Below are 18,916 nucleotides of genomic sequence, written 5' to 3' on the forward strand. Positions count from 1 at the left end.
ACTACCAGAGCTAATTATTCAGTAACATTGTTAAACCCCTGTCGCTTTGGAGACTTCACACTGTCCAGTGGCCAGTGCTTTGTCGCTGCGCGCCGAGTCTTCTAGAGCAAATGTTCAAAGGGCATTTTAAAAGTTGAGAATCATCAATCGAAAGGAGCGTGCTTCCATCAGTGACAGCAACCTCGTAAAGTATGATTGCGTCAATTACAACAAGCTCTAAGGTTGTAATATGCACAAACATAGGGGCTTTGTGTTTAAGCATTTGTGCGTTCAAACCTTCCAGACAACAAAAATACGCTCCGTGTGTTCTGATGTTTTCGTGTTCAGATATCATTTCATCTAAGATTTTGGAGTATTGAGAATAATGCATAATTTAACTCCCAGTTCCGGACAATTGGTGATTTACGAGAAATACAACTCCGACGAACTCCGAATTTCAAGAAAAATAAACTCAGAAAACACAGAGCCCTAGGTATAACAGGCACTCCTTCCGTGAAAAGGATGCAGCGCAGTGGGTGTAGGGATACGGCCACACTTCCGTATGACTGCACACATGCTGCTTGAGGTTGGAAGTCTGAGCAGATGTATTTGGGCAAAGGTGACACTCCAAATGGCATACACAATCCAATTGCTACAATGTCGGCAACACTGAAAGAGGATACTGTGGCAGTGACCATGGCTGTAACTGCGGAGACTTCTGGTCTAGAGGCTGCAACGTGAATATGAGTGGCATAATGTCAGGCAGGATGTCCCTGCAAGCTGTTGCAACTCTGGCTTTTGCTGTGGCCCCGGCTGTCATTTTCACTAAAGCTGTGCATGGAGGCTTGATGGGCAGACACTTGAATTCTTTGAAATCGCCAGATTTTTCAGGTAGAGTTTCTGAGCCGCAAGAACACTGGCTGCACCTGCATGAAGAGTCCACTTGGCAGCATATTAGACATGCCAAAACCTTAAAACCAGAGGAAACTTTAGGTGGCAGACAAAGCACAGACAACCTTTTCCCGGAGCTGCTGCAACTTCGCTTTTTTTTTTCTTTTGAGAAAAATGAAAATAGATGTCATTACAACACACTTGCTCCTAGAAAACAAACCCATACATTCTTCAAATATTTGCCCGAATTCACAAAACTTCTTTTAACGGCTTTCTAAAGTGCCATCCCAGGGGCGATCGTTTAAGTACCATGCTGATCACTATTGTGATTAGTGGGTTGTCCAAATGCCAGCAACGAGAATACTCCAAGCAAACAATTTGTCATTACAGGCCCTGATCTTCCAAAAACGTCATTAATACATATTTGTATGAGTGACACAAGCATAACTGATTTAAAAACTTTTCTGGAGTTTTATAAGCAGCAATTGAGGTGCTGATCTTGAAATAAATACAGAAAAACCCTTTCATCTAGCACATAAGTTATTCTTAATGAGTGTCAAGCTGTAGAGTAAGAACCGAATACAAATACTCTTGCTAAAATTTCACTGGACGTGTGTTAGACTGTATAGTCCAAGGGTTCTCAAACTTTCTGGCCTTGGGGAACCCCACCAGCTTTGCCATACTGCTGCGAAACTCTTCCCCTCACCCTCTTTCCAACAATATGCGCAGGCTGATACCTCTGTTGCACAGGCACTGTCGTTGCCATTGAGTTGAATGGCAGTTGATACCAAAACTGCCGTTGAACCGAACAGTAGTTTACTTAGAGGGGTTTCTGAACAAATGGCCATGGATTAAACTGCCACGAATGAAATGGCCCCAGAAGAAATGGCCGTCCATGTAAAATAGGAAAATATAGCAGTAGGAAAAAAGTAGGAAAGGTCAGATGACAGCAGTGTTGCAATCAAATGTCACGTGACAATAATACAATTCAGCGAATCCTCATGAAAGACATTGACATACGAAAGATATTTCCCTTCAGAACATTAGCAGCAACCACGGGATGGCACACTGCAGAGAGCAAGAACAAGAACATAGATCTGACAAGTTCCACCATGCACTTTACCAGCTGTGCTCCATTGTCGTTTGGAAATATGGTCGGTCAGGGAGCAGCCAACAGTTTCGAAGACGATCGACCCTCTGTGGTCTGAAGAAACGACCACAACGTAGAAATTAGCCCAGAACAGAGTTGGTGCTTCCTCGAAGACATTCTGAGGATTTATGAACCAAAACCACAATCTAATTACGAGGCACACCATAGTGGAGGACTAAAAATTAATTTTCACCAGCTGGAGATATTTAAATTTTACATAAACTTAAGAACACAAACATTTTTTCATTCCACTCTCAATGGAATGCGGCCACCGGGGCCGAGATGTAACACGCAACCTCTACTTCAACAGCCCAATGCCATAGACTAAAAGGCCACGCCGGGTCTCGCGCCAATCCGCCTTTTGCATAAACAGTAGCGCCATCTCCTCTCTCCTCTTCCTGCGCCGCCTTTTACTCTCTTCTGACGACCGTGTCTCCTCCTATGCCGTGTGCTGAACTAGCAGACGCTCTCCGGATCAAATGCAGTCACTACGTATCACTCGCGCTTTCTAGGTCGTATTTGATCACATTTTTTTACGTTATATTATGACTGGCTGCCGAAACATCGAGAGAGGACGTCTAAATGTCGTTGGGTGGCTCTATTATTAGCAGTGAGACACTGAGTCACACCGCGCGCGACCTCGGCGTTGGTTGATCTGCCATTGTCGTCTCTGGGGTTCAGCAGCTTCAGTCCCTTATCAGCCAGCGTGCACAGTGGGCCTTTAACATTACGACTAAGAGAGCGAATGATCCACCATCAGTATATATGCAATTGTCTTAGAGGTTTCACTGACTAGTAAGCTACCGATTAATCGGTGGAAGTGGTCGGTCGACAAAGAGGCTCCAGAGGCTTCGCTCGCTTCCAGGGCCCCTTACAAAACTCCTCACATTTTTTTTTTCTTTTTGTGGACTTGCTCGTAGGGGGAGCCACGGTCGACAGAAGAGTGCGTGATTGCTGGCACAGGCGGAGGAGAGAGCAGATGGCACTACTTTAAATTATTGAGAGGCTTTATTTTGCCTTGCTCTGTGGCGACACCTAGCGGCCTCCACGAGAAACAAAATGTATGGTGTCGCGCAAGAAGCCAGCTGGAATGGTTTTATGCATTTTTCAGTCATCGTAATTTTTGTTTTGTGTGACTGGCTGCGTCCTAGACAGTACACCGAGGCCGGCAATGACTCTGGCTTGACTTAAAACGGCAAGTTGTCGAAATATGATGATGGTATTTCATGCAGCTACGCCAACAAAACCAGTCACCGTACGATATGTGCCTCTGAACGAATACATTCCACCGTAATTCCTATTCTTCATGTTTAGTCGTACTCGGTATTAATCCAAACATGCTTTGGAAGTTTAAGTGCATGAACATGAGTGCTCGCCAGCCGCCGTCATCAAGTTCAATCTATGGGGTCGATTCCGCTCAGCGGAGGTTATCCTTATCGTAGCAGCCAAGTTCATGCATTTGGCACTGTTAGATCTGCCCTGAACGTACTACACCAATAGGATGATAACTGCTTTTATAGCTCATTTTTTACCATAGGGGCCACCGTTCTTTTAAGGGTCAATAATGCGCACAGAGTATCCATGCAACACACGAACGGCACATTTGTTTGCATCGGCAAGTGTAGGGCCACCGCTTGCTGTCCACTTCAAGCACAGTAGATACCGTGCACCGCCGAGACGAAATAATGATGAAATGCTAAAGACATACATGAACACTTCTCATGCGAGTATCAGAAGTGTTGTATCACACTGAGATAACGAGGCATGAGCATCCCGGGCACACTGAAAACGGTGACTACAACCACCAACTCGCCGTTTTGGGGATTGCGGTTACTGCTGATTTTGACAGGTGCTCTGCACTCTTCGCATTCTTTGTCAGTGTTCAATAGCTTATTGCTCGAGTAAACACTGCGCACATGAGTGCTCATTTAGAGAGCGCGTATAGCCATCAAACGAAAATGCCGATGCCTGCCTTAATGGCGTGGCAACGCCATTATGCTAGGCATTGGCGTGGTACTGCAGCACGGCGCAACCGTGCGCTGCTGTATCTAAAGGGCCATCACTTGTTGGTTATTTGGCGTAAGAGGCAAACTGTGTTTCTCAGTAATTTGGCAGCATAACAATACACATATCTAGCACCCTACATAGTTGCACTTCGTTCATGGAAGCGCCAGCAAGTGCGACCGACATCCTTCTATCAAGCTAGAAGGGCGATGTGAGGACTGCGCCGTGTCGCCGCTTCCTCCTGTTCGTATGTGCATCATACTATGCTAAGATGGAGTGGTTCACTTCATGTCGGTATGGATAGAACCGAACTATAAAAGCAACCCCTGGAAGGCATGAAACGGTCTTTTGAGGGATCGCCACACGACTGTGCGCAGGTGCGAGCAGACGAAGGCGAGCGCTAATTTTGGTTTCAAGGAGCATGGGCGCTCCTAGCGGTTTCCGGACATATGAAGTTATTTTTTTATTTCTCTTTTTGTGAATTTTAAATCGGGCAAAGCGTAGGAACTGGATGTCTTCGTGCGTCCATAGAGCTTACCTCAGCTCACCCTTGCCACTCACGGAGCGATATCACAAGTTGGATCGCGCTCAGTCACCTGTTTTGTTATGGGAAAGATATGACAGATAATCGATCAGGCGTGCAAGGAACGGAAGACACAGGAAAGTAGGCCAAACCAAGCATTAGATGAAGATGGCTAAATTGCAGCATCGGAGGTCTTGTGCGGCTGTGTGATGGGGGATAAATTCGAGTAGCCCCGGCTTGCATCCAAGGAAGTGTAACATCTATGTTCACGTGGGAGACTTCGTGAGCAGGAACCATACCAATTTGGCTGGGGTCTTTGGTACGCCTCTGTAATCCAAATTATTGGAAGCATTGGTATGGAATTGCATTCCTTGGGAGAGTCAATTACTCTGTTGTTAGGGCAGGGTAGGTTGGTTGCGCGCCCCTGTAATCCTGCTCACTGGAGGCCACAATGCGGAAGTCGGATCTCGAAGTCAGGTCCCCGGTTGAGTCTGGTATTCATTCATGATCCAGAGGTGCCTGAACGATGCAGATGGTGGCGTGTCCGTGTCATCTAGCCTGGGTGCAGTCACGGCCTCTGGATGGGAGCTCTCCCCACCTTCACGGGGCGCGTCACGGGCAACGTGCAGGCCTATCACTACACGGCTAAGAGGTGGAGCTCACGCTGCGTGTCTAGAGTCGGAGAACCTTGGCGGCAGTGAGGGGGAAAAAGGTTGTACCCAATGACTACTAGGCACCCGGCCAACCCAGCGTGGGCTGTCCACTCCCTCCTGCAATTCCGGTGCAATGGGATGTGCCATAGGTTAGCAGAACTGGGCCTGGTCTGCCGAGAGCAGTGGAGGGCGGTCCATCTTGACACGCTGGGCCTGCCCGAAACTGCAAGTGGTAGCAGTGATGGTGCTGCATCGTCAAGAGATTGGGAAGGTTGCATGCTGTCGTGACTGCGCCCGAATAATTGGGTCAGTTTCACCAATGGGGAATCGGTGTTTTGAGCGTCTGACCCAGGGGGTGTCCCAGCGGTCTATGTGGCCAACCCATCAGCTGGAAGCAGACTCTGAAATGGTGAACCCTGCACCGGTGATGACGCTAACACCGGGATTTTCAGTTCTGCGAAGTTTTTCAGGTTTTCTAATGACAACAGGTAAGCACAAGTATTTCACTCTGTTTTCTCAGCAGGTATTCATTTTGTATGAGCAAACGAGTTCTGTGCAAGCCTGAGTGAACTGACATAAGAGCAGTGTCCCTCGACTCATTCGTCATGACGGCAGCCCATCTGCTGCCAGTGAAATCCTTATAATGAAGGGCTTGAGTGTGTGTTTGTTGGGCTATACATTTTGTTCACTCTTTCTCGACATGCACAGCCAAGGCTAAAATAAAATTTTAAAAAAAGAAAGACGCATTTCCGTTCTGCGAAAAGGTTGCACCACAGTGCACACAGGAAAAGGAACGCTTTCTCATGTGGCAGCGCAGATGGCACGTCAGGTGGATACTCTGAGTGAATGCTTTCGGGCAAAGGTGGCAGTGGTAGGGGCGTTCTCCCGTGTGGCAGCGCAGATGGCGCGTCAGGTGGTAACTCTCAGGGAATGGTTCCGGGCATAGGTGGCACTGGTGGGAACGCTCTCCTGTGTGGCTGTACACATGTCGCTTAAGGGCAGAACCCACCGTGAACACTTTCGGGCAGAGGTGGCACTTGAAGGGACGTTCGCCTGAGTGTGTGCGCACGTGAGCTGTCATGCTCATCTTTTTCTTGGTCTTGTAGCGGCACAGCCGGCAGGAATGCTGCAAGCCATTTGCAGACACAAGCGACCGGTACAGCTCTTGGGGCCCCAAAGGCAAAGAACCTGCAAAGTCACAGGGAACATGGATAGGTGATGAAGTGTTAAACGCTTTGCACAACTAAAGTGCTAGAACTAGCAATCAAAAAGGATTGCCAAACTTGTAGGCAACATATGTGATAACCTAACAGACATATATATTATAACCCAACACAAAGATTACTGTTGTGGCAACAGTTCCCTGATGTAGTACATGTCTCATACTAATTCCTATCTCAATAAACATATATTACTAGCCTGAATACATACAAACCCCTGCTGGCAATAATAAAGACCTGAGCTAATGGGCAGAGATAATGGGCATGAGATAGGGCAGAGATAATGGGCATGGAACAGGGCAGAGATAATGGGCATGGAACAGCGGCAGCAATGCAGACAGGTCAAATTTTCTTCTGTTTCTTGGTGCAGATGTTATCGTCAAGCGGCCTTTGTCATGAACCGAGCGACCTGCAGCACGATTTCCACCTGCCATCGACTGAGCGCCCTATCTCAAGTGTTTGGCTGCGTCTACAGTCTATGCGCAACTCGTCACAAATGAGCCAATGTTGCCCAGCACCACCGGACGAAGCCTTTGCCTTCAAGTGGTCCGCACCTTTGGCCGCGCAAGCTCCATCGTCAGTCATCAAGTGTATCGCACCCATTTAAGCCCTGGTCATCGCCGAGCGCCTTCAGTGGGCATGGAACAGCGGCAGCGATGCAGACACGTCAAATTTTCTTCTGTTTCTTGGTGCAGGTTAGTCCATGTCATTCTTTGCACTGTTAATTTCATTTCATTTTTTTTCATTTTATTTCGGCATTATGGTACATTATAACATGTACAAAAATGCTGGGGGCACAGACTAAAAGCCAAGAAAAGGCTTGACGGGGTCTGTACCCGATAATTGCACTTTGACAGGGGCAACAACAACAACAAAAACGTTCCTAGCTTACAATGGCACAATGGCAAAACTTACAATGGCAAAAATATACATCGGAAAATAAAACTAACAGTGTTGAAATTAACATTGAAAAGCAAATATATACTTTTCTGCACGACATCAAAATTTATGAAAACTTGGAGAAACTTTCCAGTACAAAATCAAAACTTGATAGCAGCTGCATTACAGAAAACAATGCTGGTTGTTTAAAAGAGTAGGCAATGTATATGCGATCATTTGTCGGCCATAATTAGTACGGGTCCGTGGCGTAAACCAAAAAGTGATTCCGCGCGTGTCATAAACATGCAATCTTTCAGTCAAATTAGCAAATTCTTTCAAGCACAGATTGTTTGTTTTAATGCCTTGTTTGTAGCGTTTTATTAGTAAAGATTCGTACAAGTCGTCAACAGGTATTACGTTTAGATTTTTACAGAGGGGCCTTGTGTGCGCGTTATACGGAGCATTGACAATCAAACGGACAGCCCTTTTTTGTAATCTAGAAATCCTCAGAATGTTGGAAATTGTGGTGGTTCCCCAGACTAGGTAGCAATAGCACAGTTTTGAAAGGAAAAGCGAGTTATACAATAACAGTTTTACTTTCTCAGGTAAAAGAAAACGTGTGCGCGATAATATACCAACCGTGCGAGAAAGACTGGAACAAACAGAATCAGACTGCAAATCCCAGGACATGTTTTCATTAAAGAGTACACCAAGACATTTCACAGCAGGAACCACCTCAATTTTTGATGGACCAAGAAAAAGCGCTAAATCAAAGTTGACTTTCTTGCTTTTAGCTCTAAATAAAACCGCTTTTGTTTTTGACGTATTTATAGTTAGCGAGTTGTTCAAACTCCAGGTATGCAGTTTCGCGAGTACGTTATTTGCTCTGGTTTGAATTTCCGATAAATCTGATCCTAAAAAAAACAAACTAGTATCGTCAGCATAAACTATAAATTGGGTATTTTCATCTATTCTTACTACGTCGTTAATATATACATTAAAAAGTAGAGGCCCTAGGATGCTTCCCTGCGGTACTCCGCTGTTTAGGGACCGAAAGCTTGATTTATAGTTATTAAGTTGTACCTGCTGCTTGCGATCACTCAAGTAGCTTTGCATAAGTGTAAAAAATGCCCCACGGAATCCGTAATGCTGTAGCTTTTTTAAAAGTGTGGTATGATTAATCCGGTCAAAGGCTTTTGAATAATCGATAAATATTCCAACTATGTAAGTTGACGCTCAAAACCACCTAGTATGATTTCTTTTTGAAGAAGTAACGCGGATTCTGTGGAACGTTTTTTACTAAAGCCGAATTGAAACGGCGTTATGATGTTATGGCGACTCAAAAAACTATTCATTCTTATGTGTATTAACTTTTCAATAGCTTTGGAAAAAATGGGCAGTATGGAAATAGGCCTGTAGTTTGATACATTATTTTTGTCACCGCCTTTGAAAATAACGGTAACTTTAGCAACTTGTAGCTGTCTCGGGAAATCGCCAGAAGAAAAGATTAGATTGATCACATGTGTTAGGGCTGGCGCGATGATGTCAAGTACGTACTTGACCGGTCGAATTTGTAGATCATCAGGGTCGGGGCAGTAGCTATTTTTGAGGGATAAGAACATTGCTACAACTTCTGGCTGGGAGACGGGAAACAAATACGCAGATTCACGTGTTCTCGAAGGCATATATTCCATGCAGGAAGTATTATGCACACTGCTTGCGACAGAGGCAAAAAAATTGTTAAAAAGGTCAGCTAGTTTACGGCCAGTGAATGTATCGTTATTTAATTTAATCTCAGTGGGGCCAGTGTTTTCTTTAGAATAACCTTCTAAGAAAGAATTCAGCCTTTTCCAGACAAGTTCCGGTTTTCTAGATACTTCGTGATTAAACAAGTTATAAAAGTATCGTTCTTTGTGTCTGCGCAAAAGGTTATTTGTTTTATTCCTATGTTTCTTAAACGCTTGTAAATCGGAGGCGCTTTTTGACCTAAGGAACCTTTGAAACAGTGCATTTTTATCGATGATAGCCTTCAAGCATTCCGAAGTAAGCCACGGCTTTCTTGCCTTACGGGGACGGGTCTTTTTGATGTAAGGAAAACTTACGGTGAAGGCTGTTTTAATTTTGTCTATTAGTAGTTCATACGCGCGAGTTGCGTTATCACTGCTGTGGATGGAGCGCCAGTCTGTAGCTATTAAAATTGAACGAAAACGCTGCAGTGTCTCCTGGTTTACGTTACGGTATGTGACAGACCTTTCATGTTTGTTTTTTGAGTTTGGTTTGTTAAAGCTTTGTATTATGTATATGGGCAAATGGTCACTAATATGTGATCCGAGAACTCCTGAGTCAATTGTCTGATTTTGACAGTTTGTTACAAAAGCATCAATACATGTTGACGTACTTAACTGTATACGTGTCGGTTGTTTTATCACGTTTACCAACGCATTTACTACGAGCATTTCCGTAAGTTGAGCCTGTGGCGCTGAGTTGCTCAAGAAATCAATGTTAAGATCACCTCCCAAAATTAGTTTGTAATTATTGTCGTTAATCCAAGCAAGAAATTCGTCTAAAAAAGATAAAAATGAAGGTAGCATCCCTCCAGGTGGGCGATACATAACTGATAAAATACCATATATGCACTTTACCGTAAGAATTTCGTAATCATCTGTAATTTGAGAATAATTCGAGAGCAGTTCGCTTTCAAATCTGTCTTGAACCATTAACGTAAGACCACCGCCTTTTTTACCGCGACGATTTAGAAAGTGAGACTTATAACCAGGCAATTGCAGTACCTCCAGTTCACTTGTATACCAAGTTTCGGTCATCATAATTACGTCAAAACGAAATTTAAAACTTTCTATAAAGGTTGTGATGACGTCTTCTTTGTTCCGGGCCGACTGGGCATTAAAATGAAGAGCTGAAATATGGCCGCTAACAGAGACAGGTATATTTAAATCACTTGGCGATTTGAAATTTGGATCCATCATTCAAGAGTGGGATTTTAAAAAAAAATGTACAAGGGAAAGCTAATGATGAGCACCTTCGTGCTGCAGGTGTTCATCGATCTTCACTAGGTCAGCGACACATGTTATTTGAAGCGCATTCGAAGACTCAGTCTTTCTTACAAATATTTTACCGTCTGTGGTCCACACAAACCGCCATTTCTTTTCCTTCTTTTTCTCAATGGTCATGGCAAGCAACTTTTTGAGCTTTGGACAAAGATGCTCATTTATGTATATCGGAGATTTTCCAGAACAGCCGACGTCGGCCACGGAAGGACGAAGCTTTCGTGCCTTGCGAAGAACAGAGTCGCGTTTTGACCTGTTTTTGAATTGAACAATGATTGGCGGGCAGCTATCTTTTGAACGAACACGGTGGCACACATCAATGTCATTTTTCGCGATGGGTTCATTTATCGCCTTTCCAAGCACCTCAAGCATTTGAAACAAGTTTTCATTTGTAGCAAGTGGTACATTCTTTAGTTCAATGTTTTTGTTACGGGAATACTGTTCTAGCGCGATCATTCTCTTGTCAGTTTCAGAAACCTGGTTCTTTAGTTCCACATAATCCTTCAGAAGTGCCTCATTTCGAGTTCTAAGTTCCCGATTTTCTTCCTGCAATTGTTTGCAGTGGTCAGTCATGTCTTCAAACTTCTTGTTAAAAAACTCGAGGCTTTTTGTCATCTCTCGATGTTGATTTCTAAACTCTCTTTCAAGAGCCGAACATGTGTCCTGAAATTCTTTCCGGAAATCCCGGACAAGCTTCTCTATATCATCAGACTTATTTCTAGACGACATGGCTCACAAAATAAGAAAAGAAAGAAAAAGCACTGTGGCAGCAACGGCAGCAGCGGCAAGTAGCGGACGTCAGAATAGGCAAACAAAGATGTGACTAACCTGTAATATTTCAAAAGAAGTGTGTTTCAGCGGACATGCGTCAGATGCTGCCGCCACTGCCAAAGTGCGCAGGAAAACGGTTGTCAGGACTTGATATAGCCACTGGTTCAGGGGGCGCTCCGAAGAGTGCGTTGATAGCAGATCTATGGCAGGGAAATCCGTGCGGTGATATGGGCTCACAGCATCGGCAATCAGGCTGCAAATGGCAGAAGCAACCGGGGGTAAAGTTGAAATGCTTGAAACCGGGGTAGGCCAAAGATGGGGTACGAGCACCACAGTCTTGCGACGAGCGCCCGACGCTTCCACGGGTAAAGTTTGCAGACAAGGCAGAAAGCCACCGTACCTGTAATATTTCAAAAGAAGTGTGTTTCAGCGGACATGCGTCAGATGCTGCCGCCACTGCCAAAGTGCGCAGGAAAACGGTTGTCAGGACTTGATATAGCCACTGGTTCAGGGGGCGCTCCGAAGAGTGCGTTGATAGCAGATCTATGGCAGGGAAATCCGTGCGGTGATATGGGCTCACAGCATCGGCAATCAGGCTGTAATATTTCAAAAGAAGTGTGTTTCAGCGGACATGCGTCAGATGCTGCCGCCACTGCCAAAGTGCCAAGCAATGCACAATGCACAAGCAATGTCAACCTGCTGCTTTTTGCATGCCCAAGTGTATTCCTATCTGATGCCTGTGAATGCATATATGTGCTGAAATTATTGTTCTTAGGCTGCGATGTTGAAATGAACCCCGGGCCACCTAAACAGAATCCTAGCCAGTCCAATCACGACGTCGTCTCCCTTTTGAAAGCGTTAAATGGAAAAATTTACCTTTTGAAAGCGTTAAACGAAAAAATTGACAAGAAACATGGCGAAGTAGTTTCCCAGCTCAATGAAGTCCGGCAAACGCAATCAAAGCTTGAGCGTCAGATGGCTAGTATGAACGATAGACTTGTTGCCGCTGAAGAAAAAGGTAGCTACTTCGCAGGCCCCCAGTGCGGTCGACATTGTCCAGGAAGTGTCCGAGGCTGTACAGAATAAATCGGAGGCACTTCATCGATGACTGGATGACTTCAAAGACAGGTCACGACGCGATAATCTCATTTTCACGGCTTAACTGACATGCAAAACGAAACATGGGCTGAGCCTGAACAGCTTGTGTGTGAGACGCTGCTTTCTGCAATAGGCCTTCAGCTACCCAATGAGGCAATAGCTCGTGCGCATCGGCTAGGTAAATTATCATCCAATCGATCCCGTCTTATCATAGTCAAGTTTTCGAATTTTAAGATTCGGGAAACTATTTTTTCCGATAGAAGAAAAATGAAAAGTTTTGGGGTGAATGTTACAGAAGATTTTTGCATGTCAACTCGGCATTCACGTAAAAAAACTTTTCGAATATGGACAGGCAAGTGGAGATAACTTTGCTGTTCGTCAGAACAAGTTGTTCATAAAGAATAAGTGTTACGTCTACATTTCAGCATCAGATAGCGTCTGTGAATATCACATAAACAACGAAGCATCTTCACACAGCCTTCACAGTAACACTCCGCCAGCTGGACAGCCCCCTGCGTAGCTATCTGCTTCAGGTCACGAGCCTATAAATAACATATGCATTTCGTTCTCTAACATTCGTAGTGTTGTTAATAAGCGTGACGATTTGTGTAATCTCATCGACACCTGCAGTGCAGACATAGTGGTCCTCACAGAAACCTGGCTGAATTCCAAGATATCTAATGATGAAATACTAAACTGCGAAAAGAATTTCACTACATATCGATGCGACCGTGGTGAACGAACAGGGGGAGGTGTTCTAATAGCAGTAGCTGACTACCTGCAGTCTTCACACATGCCACTTGTTTCCTGTTTAGAAATCATATGCACCTGTATTCATATTAATCATCGAGATACAATCTTCTGCACATGCTATCGTCGTCCAAATGCTCCAACATCATTTTGTAGCGACCTTCATGATGTTCTCAACCGACTTTTAGTTAGATTTCCTTCTTCGCCACTCTTTTTAGTTGGCGATTTCAACCTGCGAAAAATAAATTGGTCGGGTGCATTACCCTCTATACTGGATTCGTCATCCGACACCACTAGCTTTATAAATTTGTGTGCTGACTTCAACTTTTCTCAACTTAATACTCAGCCAACCTGTACCACACCTACTTGTGCAAATATTCTTGATCTCGTTCTAACTACGTCTCCCGATCTAGTTCATTCATTGACATTCCTTCCAGGTCTTAGTGACCACTCCTTCATTCAATTTAAGGTTAAAAACGGTAACAGGCGTATGCGACCTAATCCCAAAATTATCAGAGATTACTCCGAAAGCAGATTTTTCTTCGATAAATGCAGAAATGGAAACTTTTTTAGATCAGTACATGCCAAACTTTGCTAACCGTACTGTGGAAACGAATTGGTGCCTTTTTAAAGAAAAGGTTCCCATTCCCGTACAAAAATACATACCAATACGCGTCATATCAGGCAAGCATCGTTCCTCATGGTTCACTGCCTCATTAAAACGCCTTGTAAGTAAAAAAAAAGGGGGGGGGGGGGGGGTTCGCAGAGCCAAAATGAACGGCTGTTCTTATCACTGGGATTTATATCATGCCATAGCTTCATATTACCGAAAAGCATTGACAGACGCCAAGCACGTATTTTTCCACAGCACGCTTCCGTCATTGTTGACTGATAACGCCAAAAAATGTTGGAACATCATTGTTGGTCCCAAGCATAAAACAATGGCTCTTAACGATAGCAACGGCACAGCCATTCCTACATCATAGTGTCCCCAAGTGCTCAATGACGCCTTTTCTAATGCCTTTTTTCAACAATCATCTGTTTCCCTCCCCTGTTTTCTTCCGGTGCAGAATCCGATAATGGACCCAATCCTAATTGACAGTTTTGGTGTACAAAGTCTAATTAGTAATCTAAAGGTTTCTTCGTCTTCTGGAATTGACGACATAAATTATAAATTTTTATATTTATATAAAACAACAAACCACAAACTACAGACCCATATCGTTAACGAACATCCCAAGTAAAATGTTTGAACATGTCATATATTCTAATTTGGTTAAATTCCTTGAAAGTCATTCTTTTTTTTTCCCTCATCAACATGGCTTCCGTAAAACATTTTCGTGTGATACGCAACTCATTTCATTCACCCACGACTTGTCTGACGCATTAGACAAGGGACTTTTCATCGACTGTATATTCTTAGATTTTCGGAAAGCATTTGACGTTAATCACCAACTACTTTGTTTAAAGCTCAGCAAACTGAATATTGACCCTAACATTCTTTTATAGATCAAGAGCTTTTTGTGTAATAGAACTCAACTCGTAACTGCCAATAACGCTGATTCTTCACCATGTTCTGTTACCTCAGGCGTGCCTCAAGGTTCGGTGCTGGGGCTGATATATATTGCTACGAGAGACACATTCTGCCAGGGGCAGACGACAAAGAAGACGGTTCTGTCGGGTGCTGGTGGCTGTCCACCATCTTGGCTACTGTGTCTGTCTAGTGTAAATACAGTGTAAATAGTCCCGCCTTGTGTCGTTTTACGTAACATCTTTGTGGTGGAAGTGCTGGGTAATTCCCTGTTTCCATCACGGAGCTCCGCAACGGCCGCTTCATCACGCTTCCGACCATGTCAGTCGGTGCAGGCACAATGTCTTCGCCCGCTGCCCCTCCCGTGGCTCCCACCTACATCGTTCTGCCTCCTGCTCGTGATCCTGGTGTCTTTTCCGGCCAGGATGGGGTTGACGTCGACAAATGGCTCAACCTTTACGAACGGATCAGCGCCAGCTACAGGTGGGACCCGACCCTTATGCTCGCCAACGTGCTTTTTTACCTCGATGGCCCACCACGGGTGTGGTTCAAAACGACACAAGGCGGGACTATTTACACTGTATTTACACTAGACAGACACAGTAGCCAAGATGGTGGACAGCCACCAGCACCCGACAGAACCGTCTTCTTTGTCGTCTGCCCCTGGCAGAATGTGTCTCTCGTAGCAATATTAATGATCTGCCAAATTCTATTAACTCCACAATCAGGCTTTTCGCAGATGACTGCGTCATTTACCGAGTGATCACTTCTGTTTCAGACCCATCCATACTTCAATGTTATTTAGATAAGGTATCTAGTTGGAGTAACACTTGGCTCATGAAATTAAATACTACCAAATATAAGGTTATGCGTGTTTCACACAGGTCTGCCATTGCAAATCTTAGTGTGTATCATATTTCAGGTTCTGTACTTGAACAAGTGACGACTTATAAATATTTAGGGCTTCATATAACTGCTAATATTTCATGGCAGCCGCATATAGATTATATCGTTAACAATGCTAACCGCATGCTTGGTTACTTGCGGCATAATTTTTCTATGGCTCTATCTTCATTAAAGCTACTACTGTACAAAACCCTGGTGCGATCGAAATTAAAGTACGCGTGCTCTGTGTGGGACCCGGGCCTCGAAACCCTTACTAATCAATTAGAATCGGTACAGAATCGCAGTGCCCGTTTTATATTATGTAACTTCTCCCGCACTGCTAGCGTAACGGCAATGAAAAGTACCTTGAACCTTCCTAGTCTTTCCCTTCATAGAAAACTTTCGCGAATGCTAACCTTTCACAAGATTTATTACCACAATCATCAGCTAAAAGAGGATCTTCTTTCTGAGCCATCATTCATATCACCTCGCACAGATCATCGCCATAAGGTACGCATTCCATGTTGCCGCACTAATGCGCACTTTAACTCTTTTGTGCCAAAGAGCGCTAGCGATTGGAACCACCTGCCCACCTCTGTTGCCGATATATCTGACCAAGTTTATTTAAAACTTCTGCTGAAAACTATGTGTTCACCTAATCTGTCTTGTTCCAAATCGGATTTGCATTTAACCTAAACTTACTTTTTCGCTGCTGTACACGATAATGTTTTCTTTTGTGTATACCATATTGTTCTCATTTGTGGCAAGGACGGCGAGCATTGGAACCACCTACCCGCCTGTGTTGCTGATATTTCTGACACGTAATTTTTTAACTGCGCAGAAAACTATGTATTTGCCTAATCACATTGTTACCAATGTGATCTTGTATTTTGCTTAAATATACGTTTTTTCGTTGCTGATACCATTTGTTTTATTTTTGCTGCAACAATAAAATAGCCTCGTTACAGCTTGAACGCCCCCTTTTCACGTCACGCAGGCTACATAATCACCTCAGCTACACGCGCAAATTTGGTAATACGAACGCTTTTAACACATCCGCACTTCCACAAGCCATCCCATCGTGGAATAATCTTCCCGATGATATTGCCTCTGATAATAACCTGAACACATTTCGCCACAAGCTTGAGGTACATATTTTTTGTTAAATAGTGCTGTAACATGGTCTCGTCGTTTAAGTTCTTTCGTTTATTTTGCGTTGTGTTGCGTTTTTTTTCCCTTAATTGCACTCAAAGGCTCTTTTAGTGCTTATTTTGGAAACATCTTCTGTTGTGCTGCATTTTTTTTCTTCACTTGCGTTGGAAACTTGTTTTGCATTTTGCAATTTATTCTGTTGCGTTGCGTTTTGATGTGCACTTGCATTGTAACCCTGTTCCATAATAGTTTGCTTGTGCTTTCATTGTAATAAGTAAACCCCTCTTACTCAATGCCCGTTGGGCCTGTAAGGTATTCTTAAATAAATAAATAAACAAATAAATAAATGGTGGGCAAGGCAGCCTGCAGCAAAGAAGGTTTGTAACCCCTGTTTTGCTGCACATGCGTAATCGCCCCCTTTTTTTGTGCATATATTTGTGCTCCCTTTCAATAAATCTTTCAGCTGCGAGTAGTGCCTTGTTCTGTAGTTTCTATCGTGTACTCTGTATCATTGCCCTTAAAAAGTTTCCAACATGCAAGTCAACCAACTAGCCTGATTGGCCATTTTGTTAGATGGGAACTTTCCACTGATAAGGATTGCGCTGTTTGGACATACCAAAAGCCTTGCAACAAATATTCCTCAGTCTTCTGCACAAACAACAACTTGGAATGACGAAAATAAAAGCAGTCACACGCTTATTGGTCTGGTGGCGTGGTATTGCTGATGACATCGAGAGAGTTGTCAGAAACTGTAAAACATGCCAAAGTGTCCTTCCTGCATGCCTCTGTTTCCTTAGAAGCTATGCGATACTGAAACGGGTTCATCTGGACTGCGCAAAAAGAGGGTCAGGTATTTTTAGTTGCTGTTGATGCCTTTTCCAAATGGGTAGAGGCGACAGTCATGAAATCCAGAACAGCTGAAAGAAAAGTGGAGATTGTACAATCCCTTTCCGCATCACATGGTTTGCCACTGGAAGTGGTCACTGATCACAGACCTCAGTTTCACGCCGCAGAGTTTGATGCCTTCCTAATAGCAAATGGCGTCAAACATATACTTGCACTACCTTTTCACCCACAATCCAATGGGGCAGAAAAGTGTGTTGTAGAAATGGTTAAGCAGGCAAATTTAAAACAATTAATGGAAGACCAAGAAAAAGGAAAGGGTAGATCACTTCAGCAGAGAATTTTTAACTTTCTCTTACCATGCCGTACAATGCCACACATGTTTACGGGCAAGACACTTGCGGAGTAGGTCCTCCATGGTAAACTGAGAATGAATTTATCATTGTGAGACCAAATGCTGGAAGTGAAATGCGTGGAAAAGTAACAAGGATGAAAGCGTCGGCGAACAAATGTCGCAGGGTGCCACGTGTGATTTCAGTTGGTGACTGCCTTTGTGCGCTCTGTGTACGGCGAAATGTTGAAGTGGTTTCTTGAAAAAATTATCACAGTGAAGTCTGCCAGCACGTATTGGGTGGTTGTTGGAAATCAAGTACGATATGTGCATGCCGATCATTTGCAGCACCACCACATGTGGACTCCGCCAACTCGTTTTGGCACGTTAAACCACAGAAAGAAGAAAGAAGAAGAAGACTCCACCAACCTTTAAAACACAAGTCGACCTGCCCCAAGCATCTCACATATCACCATCCACATCGGAGGCCGTGTAGCTTGATGCACCACCGGAATAATACCAAGCAACGCCTGGCTCTGCCCAATGACGAAACACCGCCCCTCTTCAGAAATAGCACTCGTTAGGGATATGATCATTGTTAAAATAGGTTGGGAGGGAAATTTCTTATGTAACTGGCTAGCAGACGCCCACAAATGCATCTTTAGCGTCTCCTCAAGCATGTCGACATCGCAATAGTGCGTCGCCACCTATAAATATCACCTGCCACACAGACTGCAGGGTGTGTGCTACCCTCACGCTGGAAGCCACGTGGCGTGCCTGTGCTAAGTGTCTTCTGTGAACCCTGCATGCTGTGTGACGTGGCATTGTTTTCAGTGTGTGATATGAGGCTGTCTGCCACACCTTGGAAATAAAGCCAAGGGCTGGACTTCTCACAACAAATACAACTTTCCTTTTAGTGTTACCTTAAAGTGAACCAACTTACAAGACCCGAACAAGTCACGTACTGGTCTGCAATAGAACACTTTTGTTACAAGACCCATTGTAAACAGGGCCGGGTAACTTTTTACAAATCCCCATGCTGGATTAGTGTCTACTTGTTTGTACAGATACGTCACAGCCCTAGATATTGTGTTTTTAACAAACGGCTGCCACGGAGGCAGCTGAATGTCAGTCAGTACTGATGAGCGAGTGCATGGCTGCAAAGGTTGCTTGTGCATGCAAAGGCACATG

General features: G+C 44.1%; 1 protein-coding gene and 2 long non-coding RNA genes across 8 annotated transcripts in view; 1 reads left to right on the forward strand and 2 right to left on the reverse strand.

Annotated features, from left to right (window-relative positions):
- The window catches only part of LOC125940740 (uncharacterized), a 154,133-nt gene that overhangs the window by 50,323 nt on the left and 84,894 nt on the right, over positions 1-18,916 (reverse strand). The gene's annotated exons all lie outside the window — the stretch shown is intronic.
- LOC125940734 (uncharacterized) overlaps positions 1-18,916 on the reverse strand; it is a 94,934-nt gene that overhangs the window by 18,436 nt on the left and 57,582 nt on the right. Inside the window, exon 1 of one of the 6 annotated variants that reach the window (XR_007463932.1) lies at positions 906-1,019. The exons of the other annotated variants lie outside the window; for them this stretch is intronic. The gene's annotated coding sequence lies outside the window, so the exon portion shown is untranslated. Of the gene's footprint in view, positions 1-905; positions 1,020-18,916 lie in introns of those variants that run through there. 6 annotated transcript variants of the gene reach the window in all.
- Positions 1-18,916, forward strand: part of LOC125940737 (uncharacterized) — a 75,053-nt gene that overhangs the window by 7,021 nt on the left and 49,116 nt on the right. The gene's annotated exons all lie outside the window — the stretch shown is intronic.

The sequence above is a fragment of the Dermacentor silvarum genome, chromosome 10, assembly GCF_013339745.2.
Source record: "Dermacentor silvarum isolate Dsil-2018 chromosome 10, BIME_Dsil_1.4, whole genome shotgun sequence".
Classification (NCBI taxonomy): Eukaryota; Metazoa; Arthropoda; class Arachnida; order Ixodida; family Ixodidae; genus Dermacentor; species Dermacentor silvarum.